This window comes from Dasypus novemcinctus, chromosome 8 (genome assembly GCF_030445035.2).
Source record: "Dasypus novemcinctus isolate mDasNov1 chromosome 8, mDasNov1.1.hap2, whole genome shotgun sequence".
NCBI classification, from domain to species: Eukaryota; Metazoa; Chordata; class Mammalia; order Cingulata; family Dasypodidae; genus Dasypus; species Dasypus novemcinctus.
Window position 1 is genome coordinate 29,873,825 of NC_080680.1, and position 18,635 is coordinate 29,892,459.

Genomic DNA, 18,635 nt, shown 5'->3' on the forward strand with positions numbered 1-18,635 from the left:
TTGCTCCCAGCATAAGGGGAAGCCAGGACCCAAAATCACAGTGACAGTAGGAACTGGTTTCTTTCACTCAGATCAGCCTGCAGCCCTAGACTAGGCTTCAGCCCCACCTCGGGCAGCAGGGAGGCTAGCGGACCCTGTACCAGCCTATCCAGGTAACTGCAGGTACCATTGGCTGGCAAAGACTGAATAACTGGAAGTCTACAGAGGCAACTGCAGTCATCTTGGACCCACACTGCATAGATTCCTGCTCACACCTGCAGCTCCATCCCTGACCCTGGCAGGGGAGAAAAGGGCATGAAGCCTCATCAGTCTCTCTGGACAGCTACAGTCTAGCCCTGCATGACTTGGATTATTCTACAAAGCTTTGACTCTGTCCCTACCCCTGCAAAGGAGAAAGTTGGGAGAAGCCTCATTGGTCCCTGGCCCAATGAGGGCAGCTTGAGCCTCTACAGCTTATAGCATCAATTACAACCTTGGCTCCTACTGTGTGACCAGCAAGACAGAAAGGATAGGAAGCCCTAAACTAAAGAGAAAAACTCCACCCAGAATAAATACTCTAGTAAGTCAGATATGAAGACACCAACAAAAAATTACAATCCACACAAGAAACAGGAAGCTATGGCCCAGTTAAAGGAACAAGATAAGCCTCCAGATGACATAAAGGAGTTGAGACAACTAATCATAGATGTTCAAATAAATCTCCTTAAGAAATTCAATGAGATGTCCACAGAGATTAAGGATATTAAGTAGACAGTGGATGAGCACAAAGAAGAATTTGAAAGCATACATAGAAAAATAGCAGATCTTATGGGAATGCAGATTCAATAAATGAAATTAAAATACACTGGAATCATATAATAGCAGATTTGAGATGATAGAAGAAAGGATTGCTGAGCTTGAAGAAATGGCCTCTGAAAGTGAGCATACAAACGAACAGATGAAGAAAAGAATGGAAAAAATTGAACAGATCTCAGGGAATTAAATTACAGCGAAAGGCATGCAAACATACAGGTCATGGGTATCCCAGAAAGAGAAGAGAAGGAAAAAGGGGCAGAAGGAATATTTGAAGAAATAATGGTATAAAATTTCCCAACCCTAATGAAAGACATAGGTATCCTTTTCCAAGAAGCACAATGTACTCCCATCTGAAAAAATTCAAATAGACCAACTCCAAGACACATACTAATCAGAATGTCAAATGCCAAAGACAAAGAGAGAATTCTGAGAACAGCAAGAGAAAAGCAATGCATAACATATAAAGGTTACCCAATAAGATTAAGTGCTGATTTCTCACCAGTAACCATCAAGGCAAGAAGACAGTGATCTGATATATTTAAGATATTACTAGAGAAAAACTTCCATCCAAGAATCTTATATCCAGCAAGACAGTCTTTCAAAAATGAGGGTAAGATTAGAATATTAACACATAAACAGATACTGAGAGAATTTCTAAGCAAGAGACCAGATTTTCAGGAAATACTAAAGGGTGTGCTAGAGCCTGAAAAGAAAAGACATGAGAGAGAAACCTGGAAGAGAGTCTAGAAATGAAGATTATATCAATAAAAGTAACTATAAGTTGTCAAAAGAGTGGCAAAAATAAAATATGACAGGTAAAACTCAAATAGTCAGGAATAAACTTAACCAACAATGCAAAGCACTTGTATTCAGAAAACTGCAATTGATTGTTAAAAAAATCAAAAAAGGCCTAAATAACTGGAAGAAATTTCCATGTTCATGGATTGGAAGATTAAATATCATTAAGATGTCAATTCTACTCAAATTGATATACAGATTCAATGCAATCCCCGTAAAAATTCCACCAGAATTAAAAAAAAAAAATTGATCATCAAATTTATTTGGAAGGGTAAGGGGTCCTGAATAGCCAGAAACATCATAAAAAAGAAAAGTGGACTCTCATCTCCAGACTTTAAATCATATCACCTAGCTATAGTGGTAAAACAGCATGGTACTGGCATAAAGACAGACACATAGACCAATGGAATCAAACTCATGGTTCAGAAACAGACCCTCACATGTATGATCAAGCAATTTTTGACTAACCTGTCAAACCCACACAACTTGGGCAGAACAGTCCATTTAACAAATGGTACTGAAAGAACTGGATATCCGTAGCTGAAAGAAGGAAAGAGACCCCTATCTCACACTATCCAAAAATTAACTCAAAATGGATCAGAAACCTAAAGATAAAAGCAAGAACCATAAAACTTCTAGAAGTAATTGTAGCTAAGTATCTTCAAGCCCTGGTGGCAGGTGGCAGATTCTTAAAGGAGATAAGAGGAGGACTGAGATGGACTACTGATGTTTAATGTATATAGAAGTTTTAATTGGCTTTACTGCTAAAGTGTGGAAATGTATAGAGTGGATGGTAATGCATAGTAAGTAACAGTTAGTTTATAAATGGGGATGTGGCTGAGAATGGTAGTCTAGGTATGTAAATGCCAACTGACAGAATGCTAGAGAATAATTTAGGAACTGAATAGCACTGTAAACCAAGAGGTGAATGAGAATTGTGGTTGATGGTACAGATGCAAGAGTGTCCTTTGTGAGCTAGAGCAAATGTACATCACTACTGCAGGGTGTTGGGAATGTGGAAGCTTGGGAAAAATACAGCTGGAGTGACCTATGGATTGTGGTTAGCAGTAGTAATATAATATTCTTGCATCGATGTGAAAGATGTACTGTGTTAATAATGAGTCAGTATGGAAAATGTGAGCCAAATGTACACTATGGACATGGTAATAATCAGATGATATTATATTATCTGTAGCAAATGTTCCACCATAGTGTGATGTGTTGATGGAGGGGTGTTGTCTGGGAATTCTGCACATGTGCATGATTATTTTATAAGTTTACAACTCTGTCATAAAAAATATATTTTAAAAATAATAATAGGGTGGGTTGGGGAAAAAACACACCAAATATAAATAAGGACTATGATTAGTAGTAAGATTTTGACAGTATTCTTTCATAATTTGGAAAAAACATCTCACGACAATGCAAGGTGTTGGTGGAGGATTGATGTATGGGACCCCTGTATGATATTATGCATGCTTGTTTTGTAAGTTCACAACTTTTACTATACACTTGTTTATGTATTTTCACATATAAATGTTATAAATATAATAATAATAGGGTTGGTTGGGGGAAAATACTTCATTTAGTAGTAATATTTTGACAATGCTCCTCAATCATTAGCTAAAAAGGTTTAACAACAATGCAAGCTACTGGTGGTAGGGTGAATGATGAGAGTGCTGTATGATGTTATATACGTTTGTTTTGTAATTTCACAACGATTATTATACACTTATTGTTTATGTATGAGTGATATACTTCAATAAATTAATTTTTAAAAATTACTGAGTGCAAATATACAAATAAATGCAAGAAGTTATGGTAGGATCAAGGAAGAAGAGCTGAGAATCTGCTTGAAACAGGAGAAGGGAAGTCAGTGAAGGCGTCACATAAGAAGGAGTAATTGTCTAGAATCTAGGTCAGGCAGGTGAGGTATAAGGAGAAAAGGAACAATGTGGAGTGCACTGTGGCTGGAGAGGATCATTAGGGCCAGTGGAGCCCAGGGGCGATGGTGAGTTGGCAGAAGTAGCAGCCAGGGAAGTACATGTGTACATTAGTGTTCCAGGGCTGCTGTAACAAAGCACCGCAAACCAGGTGACTTAAAACAAGAGAAATTGATTGCTTCACACTTGTGGAGGTTAGAAATCCCAAGTCAAGGTGGTGGCAGAGCCATGCCTCTGAAACCCATAGGGAAGAGTTCTTGCTTGTCTCTTCCTAGCTTCTGGTACTGGTTAGCCATCTTGGCATTCCTTGGTTGATTGATGCATCCCTCTAGTCTTCTGCCTCTTCCATCTTCACATGACCTTCTCCCGTATGTCCCCTGCCTGTGTCTGTCAGTCCCTGGTCCAAGTTTCCTCTTCGTATAAAAACACCAGTCATATTGGATTAGGGACCCAACCTACTCTAGAATGACCTCGTTTTAAGTAATTCCAGCTTTAAAACATATCTTTTTATTAAAATGTATCTTTTTGCCGAACACAATTCAACCCAAAGCAGCAAGGATCAATTAGTGAAAGGCGGCACATGCCTCACCAAGGCTATCCTAAGTGGCATGAAACTACTGAATTTTATTTTATTTTATTTTTTTAAGATTTATTTATTTATTTCTCTCCCCTCCCTCCCCCACCCCCTACCCGGTTGTCTGTTCTCTGTGACTATTTGCTGCGTCTTCTTCTTTGTCCACTTCTGTTGTCAGCGGCACAGAAATCTGTGTTTCTTTTTGTTGCGTCATCTTGTTGTGTCAGCTCCCCACGTGGGCGGTGCCATTCTTAGGCAGGCTGCACTTTTATTCGTGCTGGGTGGCTCTCCTTATGGAGCACATTCCTTGCGCGTGGGGCTCCCCTATGCAGGGGACACCCCAGCATGGCACGGCACTCCTTGCGCGCATCAGCACTGTGCATGAGCCAGCTCCACATGGGTCAAGGAGACCCGGAGTTTGAACCGTGGACCCCCCATGTTGTAGACGGACACCTTAACCACTGGGCCAAGTCCGCTTCCCAAAGTTACTGAATTTTAATCAGCAGGGCATTCTGGATCATGAGCGTGATATAATGTGGCAGCTCTGCTCTTCATTGTTAGGGTTCTTGCTGCTTCTCCCTCTTCTCAAGTGGTATGAGTCTTGGGTTTTCTGTAATGGTGGTCCCTGCAATTTCTAGAGATCTTAATTGTCACGTATGTTTACCTAGAAATGAGGTCTCGTGAGTCCTCCTCTTTGACTATCTGGAGGGATGATCTTGGTCAAAGATTTAAAGAACTTTGATAGTTATTGATCCAACTGATTATGATCATAATGTCAATGAACAAAACTCTAACACAAACTCCACCTAGAGGTTTCAGATTAGTGGTTCCCCCCAAAGATCCATTAATGAGGTTTTAGTCAAGGTTCCTTGTAAGTTCTGATGATAAGGAGTCAGCTCTGGTTGCATGGAGAAGGTTGAGGGACAAAGTTAACCCCAACACGGGGTTACAGGATCCCCTCCCTGAAGTATTTTTCCTCTAAAGCCCCTGTTTGTCAGGAGAATGGGCAAGATATTTTCTAGCTCCTGAACTCATTTGTCTCAACACTTCTTAGTGAGAGATAGCAAAGCAGGAGTTATGAAGTGAAGTGATTTCATTTCTTAGGTATTTTAAGGTGTTCATTGAGGTGCAACTTGCCCACAAAATGTAAGAAGTCTAGCTGAAACAAATGAATTTAAGAGGCAGTACTACAGAAGAACTTGGTTGTAGGCAAGCAGTTTCTTCACTCTGCCTCTTTCATTGGTAGGGTGAAAATGACTGTATTTGAGGCAGAGGAAATATTTTGCCCTTGACATTTTGAAACAATTAGCTAGTAGTTTCCTTTGATCTTTGCCCCCCAACCCGCCACCCCCCCACCCAAACTTCTTTTTAAGAACTGCTTTCCTGTCATCAGTCTTTACTTACTGGACTTTTGTGGGTGTGGAATACCAAGATGATATGCTTACTAGCTATGTTTTATCTGTAGTTTTTACCAGGCCTCCTTACTCTGCTAATAGCTTTTGAATCTTCAGACATTCATCTGTATTATGCAGAATTGAATTTGGGACTTTTACTAACATTTAATCCATTGCCTCAAATTAAATTGTCCAGTATTTTATTTTAATGTGGTAAGAAAAAAATACTTTAAAGGGCATGAAGAGAAGGAATAAAGAAGTGTCTTTTCCTTGAGATGAGATGTGCAGGTTCAGGCAGTTCATCCAAACAGAAATTGCTCCATCCTTTCTGTTTCTCCTGCCACTCTTTGTTTCAAGTTTGTGCAAAATTTATGGAGTAAATTTTAGAGTAAAATTTATGGAGTAAAGTATATGGTGTAGGAAAATTATAATGTCATTTGATGGGAAAGGAGCATGTTTTCAGGACAAGAGACAATATTCTGAAGTACAGTATTGGAGACACCCTATTTTGAAAATCATGCCTGCAATATAGAAATGACTATAACAGGAGTATACTAAACTAATTTAATTTTGCTTTTAAAGTAATTTGGGGATTTTTCTGTGTTTCCAGGCAAACCTGGTGTACTTTCTCTCACATCACATGATCAAATATGGCGACTTCCTTTTCCTCAGTCTCTCTCTCTGTGTCTGTTTTTATCAGACCCAGCAAGAGGGTAGAAACTCAATCTGAGTCACACCTCACTGGCGTCGTCCAGTTAAAAGGGTATCATGCCCGCAGGAATGGATTAGTTCTCTTTTTGGGATTCATAAAAGAACATCAAATTGCCATAGATATGAATAAAAGGTGGTAATATTAGGATGGTATTTGGGTAAAATATACTTAATGTAAGTAATGGGTGATGGATAGAGCCATTTTAATAATATTCCATCAATTTTAACAAAGGTAACTACTGTTAAAAAAATAGTGCAATGACTAAAAAGTGCTATCATCAATTGTAACAAACGTTCTACTCCAGTGCAGTGGTGGTTGATGTATAAGGATCCTGTATTCTATGCATGATTGTTTTGTAAACTCACTTCTCTAATTAAAAAAAAAAAGAAGTTAGCTTCAATCCTATTGATTGTATGAGGATTTGTGCATTTTACAGGGATAGGTTTGGGACAGGTGAGATTTATTTTTCATATTGGGTCAAATGTAATTAATGAGGGACTTGATTGACTATCTGGGTCCATTGCCTGGGTGGGGATTTCAAATTTCAAAAGATATCAAGAGAAAACTCAGGAGGGAGTTCAAAGAGTAAGGCATGGGTTGTTGTTTTGTTTTGCTTTGTTTTTAGACTTTGAGGGGTCCCTAAGGCTTTCTCTACATCATTTAATCAAAATGCAGTGTGGTAAATTACTAATCGTACTAGAGAAGGGCCAGGAAATTTGCATTCTTGCCTCACCTCATTGTGATATGGACCTTGGACAAGTCACACATCCTGTCTAAATTTTGGTTTTCTCTTTTGTTCCAATGGTCTCTTACAGTCCTCCTAGAATGCACCACCCACTGTTTACTTTCCTTTCACCTGTATTATGATCTAATGTAATAATCTCATATATGGTCTCCTTGCCCTCATATTGTTCCCCCAGGATGCCTTCCATACCAGTGACCCAATGATCATCACAAATGCAAATTGGATTATATCAATCTTTGTTTTAACACTCTTCTTTGATTTTCCATTGACCTCAGAATACAGTATGAAATCTTTAGCCAGACAGATTTGGTCTCTTCTTACCTATCCACTCTCATTTTTGACACTGCATCCTGTTTGAAGGATACCAAAATTCTTGGTGTTCTCAAAATGTGCCATGTTTTCTCTTACTTGACGGGCATGCAAATTTCTCTACGAGAAATGTTATTCTTTTTTTTTTTTTTCATGTGGTAAGTTCTTACACTGCCTTAAAATTTATCTTAGCCCTCATCTCCTTTGTGAAGTCTTCCCTAGACTTGCCAACCAGGAATGCCTTCAACCAAACCCATATCACTGTTTTATATGATTTGCTTAGATGTCTTCTCATTCAATTCAGTGTTTTTAGTTTTTGCATCTTTAGTACCTGCTCAATATCTGACCTATTGTACATTCTCAGTATATATTGAAATAAAAAATGAATAAATAAGTGAATGATTAAGAGAATGAATCATTACATAAATGAGCTCCTATATTAAATTGCTTTTCTTTGATAGTAATAGGTGTTAGATCAAGGGCAATATATTAAGTCCTACAATAGGCCAGGTAGGGTGGTAGTTGTTTTTTATTCATCTCACTACTCTTCACAGCAACAGGGTTAGTTATTATTTCCTTCTATGTATAGGTGATGAATCTGACACTCAAAAAGTTTAAGTAGCTTATCCAAGAAAATACTGTTAATAAATGGCTGAAGTGGTATTTCAATGCAGATTAATATGAAAATCAACAGTGAGATCTTATGAGGAAGAGGAAATTTGGGTTCTTATATTGAAATCAGGGGGTGATAGATATAACCTACCATAAGACAAATAAATGTTACAAGTCAAGAATCATGGTGCAAATAACTCAGAATAAAGTTGGATGTAATCTCTATGGCTGGTAGTATGATTTTTAGCATCTTGGATTTTTCTTCTCTTGTGAGGTAAGAATGAATAAAAAATAAGAAACAACAATGCTCTTCTTAGAGGTTTTGCCTGAGGCAAAATTTCCAAGTTTGTGAATCAAAGTCATTAACACTGTTCACAAAATTTTTCTACTTCTCCCCTTCTCTGGGTCAGGGTAGACTTGCATTTCTTTAACTCTGGTAAGTGTTTGGGACAACATGAATTCTGGAATACTTTCAGTCTTCAGTTGCTCATGGAGGCTCTCCAGAACTCTCTTTCCCTCTGCTACAGTGACTTGCAATATTGAAGATGGTGGCTGCTCTGATAGTCTATTTTCTGGTGTGAAGATGATGTAGAACACAAACATCAGTCAGCCTACAATGGGCATGTAGCATGAATGAGAAATAAGACTCAGTTCCTTTAAGTCATTGATGTTTAGGGGTTTATTTGCTCATGTGGCATAACTTAGCCTCTTTTAATGACTACAGAGCATTATTTCAACAGTTTAATGGAGATGGTTGTGCTCTAAGGAGAGCCCAAAGAAAAAGAAAAAAATGAATAAAAGTGAAGAATATGAGATGAAATATTATTAAACCATACATTTGGTAAACCCAGAGAACTTTAGTGCAGAATACTTATTTTTGTTCAGTTTCTCTAGAAGTGTTTCTAAATCAGTTGTTTTCATTTTTATTGTGCACCAAAATCAAGAAGAAAATATGTTAAAAATTCTGATTTCTGATCTCAAAAGGGCTAAAATGAACCAGAGAAAATCTTCAGTTTCAAAGCTATGTATTCTAAGTTTCCTGATACCAATGGTCCATGGACCATACTTAAGAAACACAGCTTTAATTATGTTTGATAATTATAAATTAAAGACATTAAAGTCATTTTATAAAAAGTTTACCCTATTACAAATCCAGATGTAATCATGGCTGACAGGACTCACCTCTTAGGTGCATAATAATGTATTTTCAACTCTTTCATTGTAAGACAGAGATATTTATAACACAACTGTGTGATTTCTACCATCGATATTGGCTATCTCTGCTGTTAAAATGTACGCCAGAGATGGCTTCAGTGATAACAGAAGTTATGATGCAGCAAATGCAATAATGGCCTCTACAGCCACTTAGCAAAACTGTTAAAGGAGAGGTAAAGAAGAACGCCTTAACTAATTGAAGTGACAGCAGGGTGAGCTCCAGATAATCAGGCTATAAGTGCATAAACTGGAATTGAGCCAGGAAGTGAAGGCCAACAATGAAGAAAGAGAAAGAAAGCTGGCAGAAAAGAAGGATTTGCAGGGAATATATAACCGGTTCTTCTTGTATTTCACCCAGAAACATGCCCTTTATCTACCTCCAAAATAGCCTGGCTTTAAAGCAGCATCTCACTGGGAAGGACTTAATCAGATGTCAAAAGCCCCTTAAAACTCAGAATTCTGCTTTAAGGAGCTACATATTCTATTTTACCTATGCAAAGTAGGATCCCAAAATCATACTTTAGAGGGAAAGTGTTTGGAGCAATATTTTTTTCTCATTTTCTTTCTTTCTATGTTTTTTGTTTGCTTTGTTTTTGTTTTATTGTGTTTGAAACGGCCTAATTCTTCAAAACTGTTTTAGGCAAATTAATGACCTCTATCAAGCTCTTCAATGCCTTCTGCACAAATGTGCTCAGTGTCAAGGGCATGTGAGATACATCTTTCTCTTTATTTGGAAGTGTTGCTGTCTTGACATAGAGGTACTAGTGACAATTAGTGAACAAGTGCCTCCAGAACCTGGACGCTGGGAAGAATAGGAATAGAGTTGAGACCAAAAATTTTGTATCTGAAATATATTGCTTGTAATTAAAGCTGGAATTCTTCTAATAGCATGTCAAGTTAAGATGATTATGAAACTCTTTAAATATCACCGGAGACCCTTGCTCTGATGGGATCCCATTATGTTGTGTATTTAATCTAAATGATACATTTTTGAATTGGAATGTAATTGCCTGTTAGTTTATTTCTGTATATCCCAGACTAGATTGTGAGCTCATAGAGGACAGGAGAAGTTTCATGCTCACTGTTATGTACTGTTGTGTTGTGTCCTATTCCAATCAAGACTGTTTTGGTTGTAAGAAAAGGGAATTCTTGAGATAATAAAAATAATAATCAGGGGAGCAAATGTAGCTCAGTGGTTAAATGTCTGCTTCCCCTGTATGAGATCCTGGGTTCAATCCCTGGTACCTCCTAAAAAAATAATCAATAAAAATCCCTAATCAATGGAGAAAATAAGGACTATTTCAAGGCTTTATTCAAGGGTAGGGAATGAGATGCAGCTGAGCTTCAGAATTAATGATAAGGAATTGAGATCAATCTTTCCATTTTTCTGTGATCCAACTGCCTCTTTCATTTTTCTACTCTGAGCATCAGTTCTATTTCCCGTTCTTAATCACATTGCATTGATTATTTAACTTGCCCTCATTCAACAAGATGTCCTAGATCCAACATGAAATACCAACCAATAACTTCAAATTCTTGTTGTGGAAAGACTGATTTGTCTGTCTTCCCTTTGTGCAGAGCTCTTTCACCCATTTGCTCACCGTTCCCTTCAGGTCACTTATAACAGGGACCAGGGGATGATTGCACATTGCCCAAGCAGCAGAGGTTGTAGAAATGAGCAGATTCTCTGATAAAGGGGCATAGACAGGGGAAGACCCTCAAAAGTATCTACTACTCACCCTTAATATCTGACACCTAAGAGACATCAAAATTACGTTAGTCAAATGAACAAATGAATGTGATAGACATTACAAGTAACAAGCCAAACAACCTTTTCTCAGTCTTCTTTCTAAAATAACCCCTCTTTAGCTTGGGTATTGGGTGGCATTATGTTCAAGATATGTTGACTCCACCCTGTGGTGTGCTGGAGACAAGTTGTACTGCCTGGGAGACCCAATGGGCACATCTCTTCCCAACCCTGCCTTCATCCAAGTCATGGTGGTAAGTCAGCCGTGATAGGAGTATTTACATCTTGGAAATCAGCCAATGCAACAATTACTGCCTGCTTTTTTGTTTCTCCCCAGGGAGCAGGTTTTAAACATTTAACAGCATACCACTGGCCCAGTCTTAGAATTATGATTAGTCTAAACCGTTAATAGAATTCTCATGTCTCATTTGTCAAGTCCTGATTAAAGAGTGGTTCTGGGAACCAATTCATCCAATGGGACCTGGAGTTTTCTGCAATTTTCTTTTCAAATAAAAATAAAGGTATTCAGATTTCCTGCCTTTGAATATTATCTTTTAAGAATATGATATTTATAATCAATTTGTAATCAAGAAAGGCAAGGTTGAAAATGAAGACCAACAGGCTTACAATAAATGGAAAGAAACATGAAAAAAATCATTTCTTATTGGCATTGTTGGATCATTGCACCATGGAACTGCCTTGGCTCAGGGTATCTGGCTATATGAGTCAATTAATTACCTTCATTTCTTAAGATACATTTAGTTAGCTTTTTACTACTTGCAGCCAAAAAATTCTGATACAATGGATGAATAGATGGATGAGTGAATACATGAATGAGAGAGGTATCATTTATCTAGGTGTGTATTGTACAGAGAATACCTGGGATAATTACATGTATGCACAGGTATATGTCATGTCCCACTAGATTTCTGTATCATCCTTTAACACTGCAATATATTGTAAACTTTTACTCATTTTTTAAAATCTTGGATGAACAGAGGAATTCTTATTGAAGAAATGTTTTGCATGCTACTCTTTTATTCTGAGGTGTAATTTGCCTTGTTTGTATCTGTGTGTGTGTGTGAACATACATGTTTGTTAAGGATGATTGTGTATTTTATTTTATATTCATTACACAGTCAGTTAATGTTCCATTAATACAGCAAAAATTGAAGTCATTGCATGCATTGAGGATAATCCATGGCACAGCTTTTATTTGCACTTTGTTCTTTCTCTCTTTTGAGTCTAAAAAATGGGCTCAAGTAAACACCTGTCTTTTCTGGCTGTTGAGAGATGTCACCATCCCCTATTCTACCTGGTCAGCTGTAATGAGTCATTGTTTGTATTCTGTATTCATGTCAATAAATCAAAGTTCTCTCTAGAAACTCTAATGAATGTAATTCTAGAGATGAAGAAAGGATGTTGCCTAAGGGGTATCTTGGGAAAGAAAATGTGCCAAAGCCTGAGTCACTTTAATGTTCTTGGGGGAAAAAAATTAAGTAGCTCAGGGTCTTTTAACAACAACCAAACATTTTTTCACTCTCCAATTACCCTTCTCAGGACAAATTATATGCATAACAATAGCAAAAAATGTTGTTCTGGATGTTGCTTCTTTACATTTCTATTAACACTGTAATAGTGCCTGCTTCCATTATACATTTTCCCGTATATTTCAATCAAAATGCCACTTAGCCACTGTTCATAGAGTGCAGTTAATATTTTCATTAAAACCAATAAAGCCAAGAAATGACAAGGGTGCAGGTGGGTGCAGGCAATTAAACTCCTTCTGTATGTACTGTTAAATAGCAGTTGGGGAAAGAAAGAAGCCCCATTGAACACCTGTCCCTTCTCCTTTGAATGGCAGCTAACAGAAATCCACTTAGCTAGCTATTGTCTGCTTATTTTCCTGACAGATAATGTGAAGAAGCAGGCAGTTACGGGGCCAGTAATTCAGAATTAATTTTCCCTTCACAAGAGTTCTGTGGACACTGAGTGCAGTAATGGTGCCTGATCAGGATTCAGGGGGGTAAACAAGACAATCTGAGATGATGGACAGGAGATAAAAGCCCCTTAAGGGTCTGCTCCTCTTGTCCATCTAAGCTGTGGTTTTTGCTGCCACCTTTTATTATTTTTTTAAATCTACCTCAAATGAAAGTCTGAAGAGTTCATCATTAAAGCCTTTGCTTGGTGTGTGTGTGTGTGTGTGTTTTGAAAAAGGAGACAAATGAAAGAAGACCCTACCATATTGCTATCCATCTTTTCCCACCATATGAAAAACAGGAGTGGCTACAAAAGACAGTTGTTAAGCCACACATTGAGACTGTTTATGGAGCATCCTTCTGTGAGTTTCTACCTCAGTTGGGAAAATAACCACTTTTCCTTTAATGAACCAAGACCTTCTGTAACCCACCATTATTGGTTATTTCTTTCGGGTAGGAGATACCCACCCATAACATGTACAACAAAAATTTGTTCCTATCAAGCCAAATAAAAATTCTCTCTGACTCCCTAGCCTTCATACTCCCTCTTCTCCTTTTTCCCCTCTCCCTCTACTTCCTAAATCATTATTCCTAAATCCTAGGCACCCAAGTCATTTCAGAGACCAGCTGAATGAAGTCCCTCTAGGGATGAGTTAAAGAGGAGGATTTGATACAATTGTTCTCCGGCCAGCCTTCGAGAACCATTTGGCAGACAAATGGTAGACAAAGAAAGTGAATCATCATCTCCCAGTCATTGACTCAAACCTCTCAGAATAAATCAGGATTGAAGATTGATTTCCACAAAATGGCTTTATTACTCAGGTAAGATTTATTGATCTGTTATAGAAAGGGGGAAAATAATGTGAGCGAAAGAGGACAGGTCATGCTAAAATTGCAAAGATGAAACCTCTTATAAATCCTCTCATTTCAGATGTTTGATATTTAATAGAGAATATGTAGTTAGAGAAGTTCATCTTTGTGGAGTTTATGTTGTCTGAGAAGACATAAATAGAACCCAAGCATCTAAAAGTCCATCAAGTAATTATTAAAATATAAAAATACATGTATGGAGACCATAATTTCTAAGCCCCAAATTAGGACACATAGTCTATCAAGGATTTTTTTCCACCTTAAAAAAATTAAGCTGGTAATGACCCCTTGGACAAAATATTAACTCTGAGTAAGATCATTTAAAGTTATGCCTACCCAGAATATGTGAGTTATAGTTTCTATCCGTAGGGACCAACTCTGCTCATCTAATGAAACATTCGGCAGTATTTTTCATGCACATTCATGTCATAAGCTTCTCGTTCATCTATACAGTCAGCCTGTAACCAATGACTCCTGTCCCCATGGTCCTGTGTTAGTGCTCTGCCACCTTTATATTTACCAAACACCCACAATTTTTTTTTTTTGTAATTTAAATTCTGCTTCCTGTATACAGCAGAAGAAAGTCAATGAACTCCTCATTTGCATGTATTATAACTTTCTCGTTCTTTATGTGATCCTTACAGAGCCAGCTATGGAGCTGGACAATAGATGCTAAATCAAAATACCTTTTCTTAGTTGAACTACACTAGAATTCTGATTCTACAATTGGAATTTGACTATCTATAGTCCCCAGTTATGCATCAATTCCCTTTTTCCACATCAAAATGAACTTACTCAGATGGGTGTTTGAAATATAAACTTATGCCAGTGTTTAAGTGAATCACTTTATTTAGCTATCCATAGGACTTTGAAAATGTTCCCATGTAAATATCACCTGTCTCATATATGTAAACACTTCCAAATGGCAAAAGCATAGCAATTCAACCATCATAGTATTATGAACAATCAAACACTTATTAATGAATTATATTTTTTTCTGCAGGTGAAATTTGTACTTATTTCTAGTAAATGATTATAAAATGACAAATGCATGGTAATAATGAATAGTTTAGGAAATGTTTGGGGATTGTTTGCCTTTTTGCAATTAGATATTAGAAGCTTTGACTTTGGAAAGAATGAGGAAGTAAATCCATGGGAAAGATACCCTGAAGCATTAAAAGTATTCAAAACATCATTATCAAAAACAGTTGTGTGAGCAGTTAATTTTGTGTATCATTGTCTTAGTTTGCCAGGTCGGCTATGACAAATACCACACAATGGATTGACTTAAACAACTGGAACTTACTGTCTAACAGAGTTAGAGGTTAGAAGTCCAAAATCAAGCCTTTGGCCAAGCCATATTTTCTTCCAAGTCTGTCACGTTCTGGCAACAGCATTTGAGCCATCCCCTGTCACATGGCAATCTTTCTTGCTTGCTTTAGTATCCTACTTCTGGCATCTATTGACTGTTGGTTGCTTCTGATGTGCCTGAATTTCCTCTTTATAAGGCCTCCAGTCATATAGATTAAAACCTGCCTGATGCAAATTTTTATATAAAATTTATAGTAGCATTGGGACATTTTAATGTAATGCTGCTGCTATTGGTGATGTATATCAAATCACAAATGCAGAATATAAAGATATTGTTAGAGGTCTTGGAAATATTGTTTTGGGAGTATTATCTAAAATTGTATATTACAGAACTGTAGATTGTGGAATACTTGGTGATTAAGCATATTTCATGGAAAATTATTGAAACATAGATGATGTATTTTATGTCATTACTTAATAAAATACTTCTACAGTTTCTCTTCCTGAAAATACTGATAATGAAAAACTATTGACTTCTTAAATGCATCTTTCCAAGCATCAATATCCATTTTGATAAGGAAAAAACTATAGGCTATGAATGTAGAAAATAGTTCATCTTAATACGGGGATTAATCTCATCCTCAAATTCACCTTTGTTTAGAAACATTTGCATAGAGGGTAAGTTTTCATGAGCAAAGTGAAGACACTCTACTATACTGAAATCTCTTCAACTTTTCTTACTGTTAAAATGTAGTATCTTTGGATGTTTAAATCTGTTGATCACAAGAAATAACTTTGCTTTCAGTCCAGAGGCCATATGTCTGTCTTAAGAGTGATGTATCCTAAACAAGATATATTTTATTATGCGACAAATCCTAGCTAGCTTTCTGCTGAGTCCTCCTGTGTAAAGCTTGTATCCCTCCCCTTCACCCTAAGGTGAAGTCTTCAGTCCTCAAGCCCTCTCTAAGTACAAAGCACCCTGTCAAACTTTCTACTGTTTCAGTGTCTTACAGGAGTGTTTAACCAGGTGTATTATTTAAAGTTGTAAAGGTGTCCAAAAGAAGAACAAAGCTTAATAAAATAACAATAAAAAGCAAGAGGAAAAGAAGGGAGGCAATGTGGGAGGGAGCAAAAGCGAGTTAAATTACTCATCTTTTATAGTACAGTGTTACAGAAGCATTGCAAATTTATACATAAAGAAATAGTTAAATATAACCTACTACTTAAAATTGTAGGGATTACCACCAAATTAACTAAAATAAGATATAGTTAAAATGGTTACACTGCAGGGAGTCAGAATAGGAGTGGGCATGAGAGTAAGGAAATGGGATGGGAGATAATTTAGTTTATATTTTATACTCTTCTGTACTATCTGGAGTCTTTTAAAACAGAAAAAAAATTGTACATATGCTTCTTTTATGATTTTGAAAAAATTAAACTAAGAAAAGCTAATCGCTGGAGTTAAATTTTATATTACTCCAAGACAATGTTTACACTTACTTGTCAAGTTTTATGCCAACTTATGCAAAGAGAAAGAGGGTTTGAAATCAATTGACCTGAAGTCTGACATTGAATTTGCCTCACCTTCACGTGTAGGACACCAATTCTGTCACTTCCCGTACACAGACAGGAAATGGGCCTTTCCACCACCTAATCTTGAATATACCTCAATACCTGGCTTTATATTAGGAAGGAGAATACAGTAGTCTCAGCTGCTGTGGGATAGTGGAAAGAGCACAGGTCACGGATTCTCTGTGGAACACCCTCTGTGTCCACCCTCAGTGTACTCCTCTGGGTAGCACCCAGCTGCTAACTTCATTTCCCCTCGCTTTAGTTTCTTTCATGTAAAGGAGGAACAGTATCATTGAGTCCTAAGGGGATCAATATGGGAGTGGGTTTTTTAAATTGTAAATAATGTTAAGTATAATAACTTGCATGATATGTTTTCCTCATGCAACCCGCTTCTTGGCAATCCTATTTGGCTCTGCCTTTGATGTCTTGTTTCCAGTATGAGCATCTACCTATCAGCCTAAGAAACAGCGTGTTCAGCTGAACCACAGCACTACTATTCTTTATGTTTCCAGCACAATGCAAGGGAAAGGACTGCTTTTCTCTTCTTCAGTATGCCACTTCACCCACGTGCTGAGAGAAAATTTGTTCTTTATCTTGTTATATTTTTAATCTAAATAATTCGCCTTCACCTAGACAAAGCATTGGTAGGAGGGCACATAAGGTTAATTCCTTCTCCCTCATAAAAAGAGTCTAACACTGGTTTGAAATATTGACCAGGGATGGCTTTTAAGGGTCATCTAAACAATAAGTTGTGAATTGCAGCTTCCTTGTCTGAGCCCAAAGGCTGGTTGTCTTCTTTAAAAGTAGTTAAGTGGAAGCTATTGTTGAGCCCTTGAGTGAGATCTGACATCAGACTTTAATTATAACTTGAAAGGTAAGGAAAATGGAAAATGAAGGCTAATTCAATTGAACAGATGATCACTAGGCAATAATCACAATAAAAAAATGTATTTCTATTTCACCCAAGTGCTGCCCACATGGAATCTGCATATCAGTAATTAGATTTATGCTGCTCTTCTTAAGATAGTTCATTTGGATCATGAGAGGGATGTTTTATTCAACCTGTTTGAAAAAGTGTTTGCATATACATACAGGCCTGGGATGTCCTTCAATTGCAGATGACTGGGACTGGAGAAACTGCCTCCATTATTTCAACCCTCCTGAGGATATTATTCTACAGTTCAGAGTTGGCAGCATCAATATCAGAAGTAGGGTACGAAGCAGAGTGGCACTCCCTATCAAAAAGTCATAATTTAGAAATACGTTATCTGAGATTACAATTACTGCACACATGAAGGTATATTAAAATATGTTTAATGCCTCAATATTCATGCAAAAACTTTTGACTGTTTAGTCTTTACTTTTTATTCATGGAAAAACACAAGTGTGGGCAGCATGTTTGTTTCCAGACTCTGTCATTCTCCAACCAAATGGAAGTGAGCTGTTGATATCAAATGTGGAAGAATTTCTTTAGACATACATACATCTCAGGAAACTCTTTTCAAGACTGCCACAAATTTACTACATGGGCTCATATGACATTCATGATATTCAACCTTTTTTTTATTCTACAACTTTGGTAGTGTTTTACGATTCTACTTAATAGATGCAGGAAAATTGTGGGTCAAAATTCTTTAATTCTTGAATAATCAGTTATTATTCATGTTCTCCATAAACATTGTTCAGAGAAGCATTTGCCGGTTAAAAAACATAATAGTATTTGCCTTTGGCTATTAAAGATGAATATCATAAAGCTCCTTAATTCATGTAACTTCCCCTCCCACACACACTAAAGCAATTTCAAACTAAAAACAGTGATGCTAAAAATTGTAACAATAGATATCTCTGGGGATATAGGTTAATTTTTCTCTTTTTTACTTGGTCATATTTTCCAAATTCCTACCGTGAGCATTCATTTTATAATAAGAAACATGTTGTTCTTTTTTTAAAAAAATCAAAGGGAGTTGAATTTTAAATACCACACTAAAATCTGAAGAGAACAAGTTATATAATAAATAGCCTATTCCTTTGGACAAAATACCATTGAGTAATTCTGAAA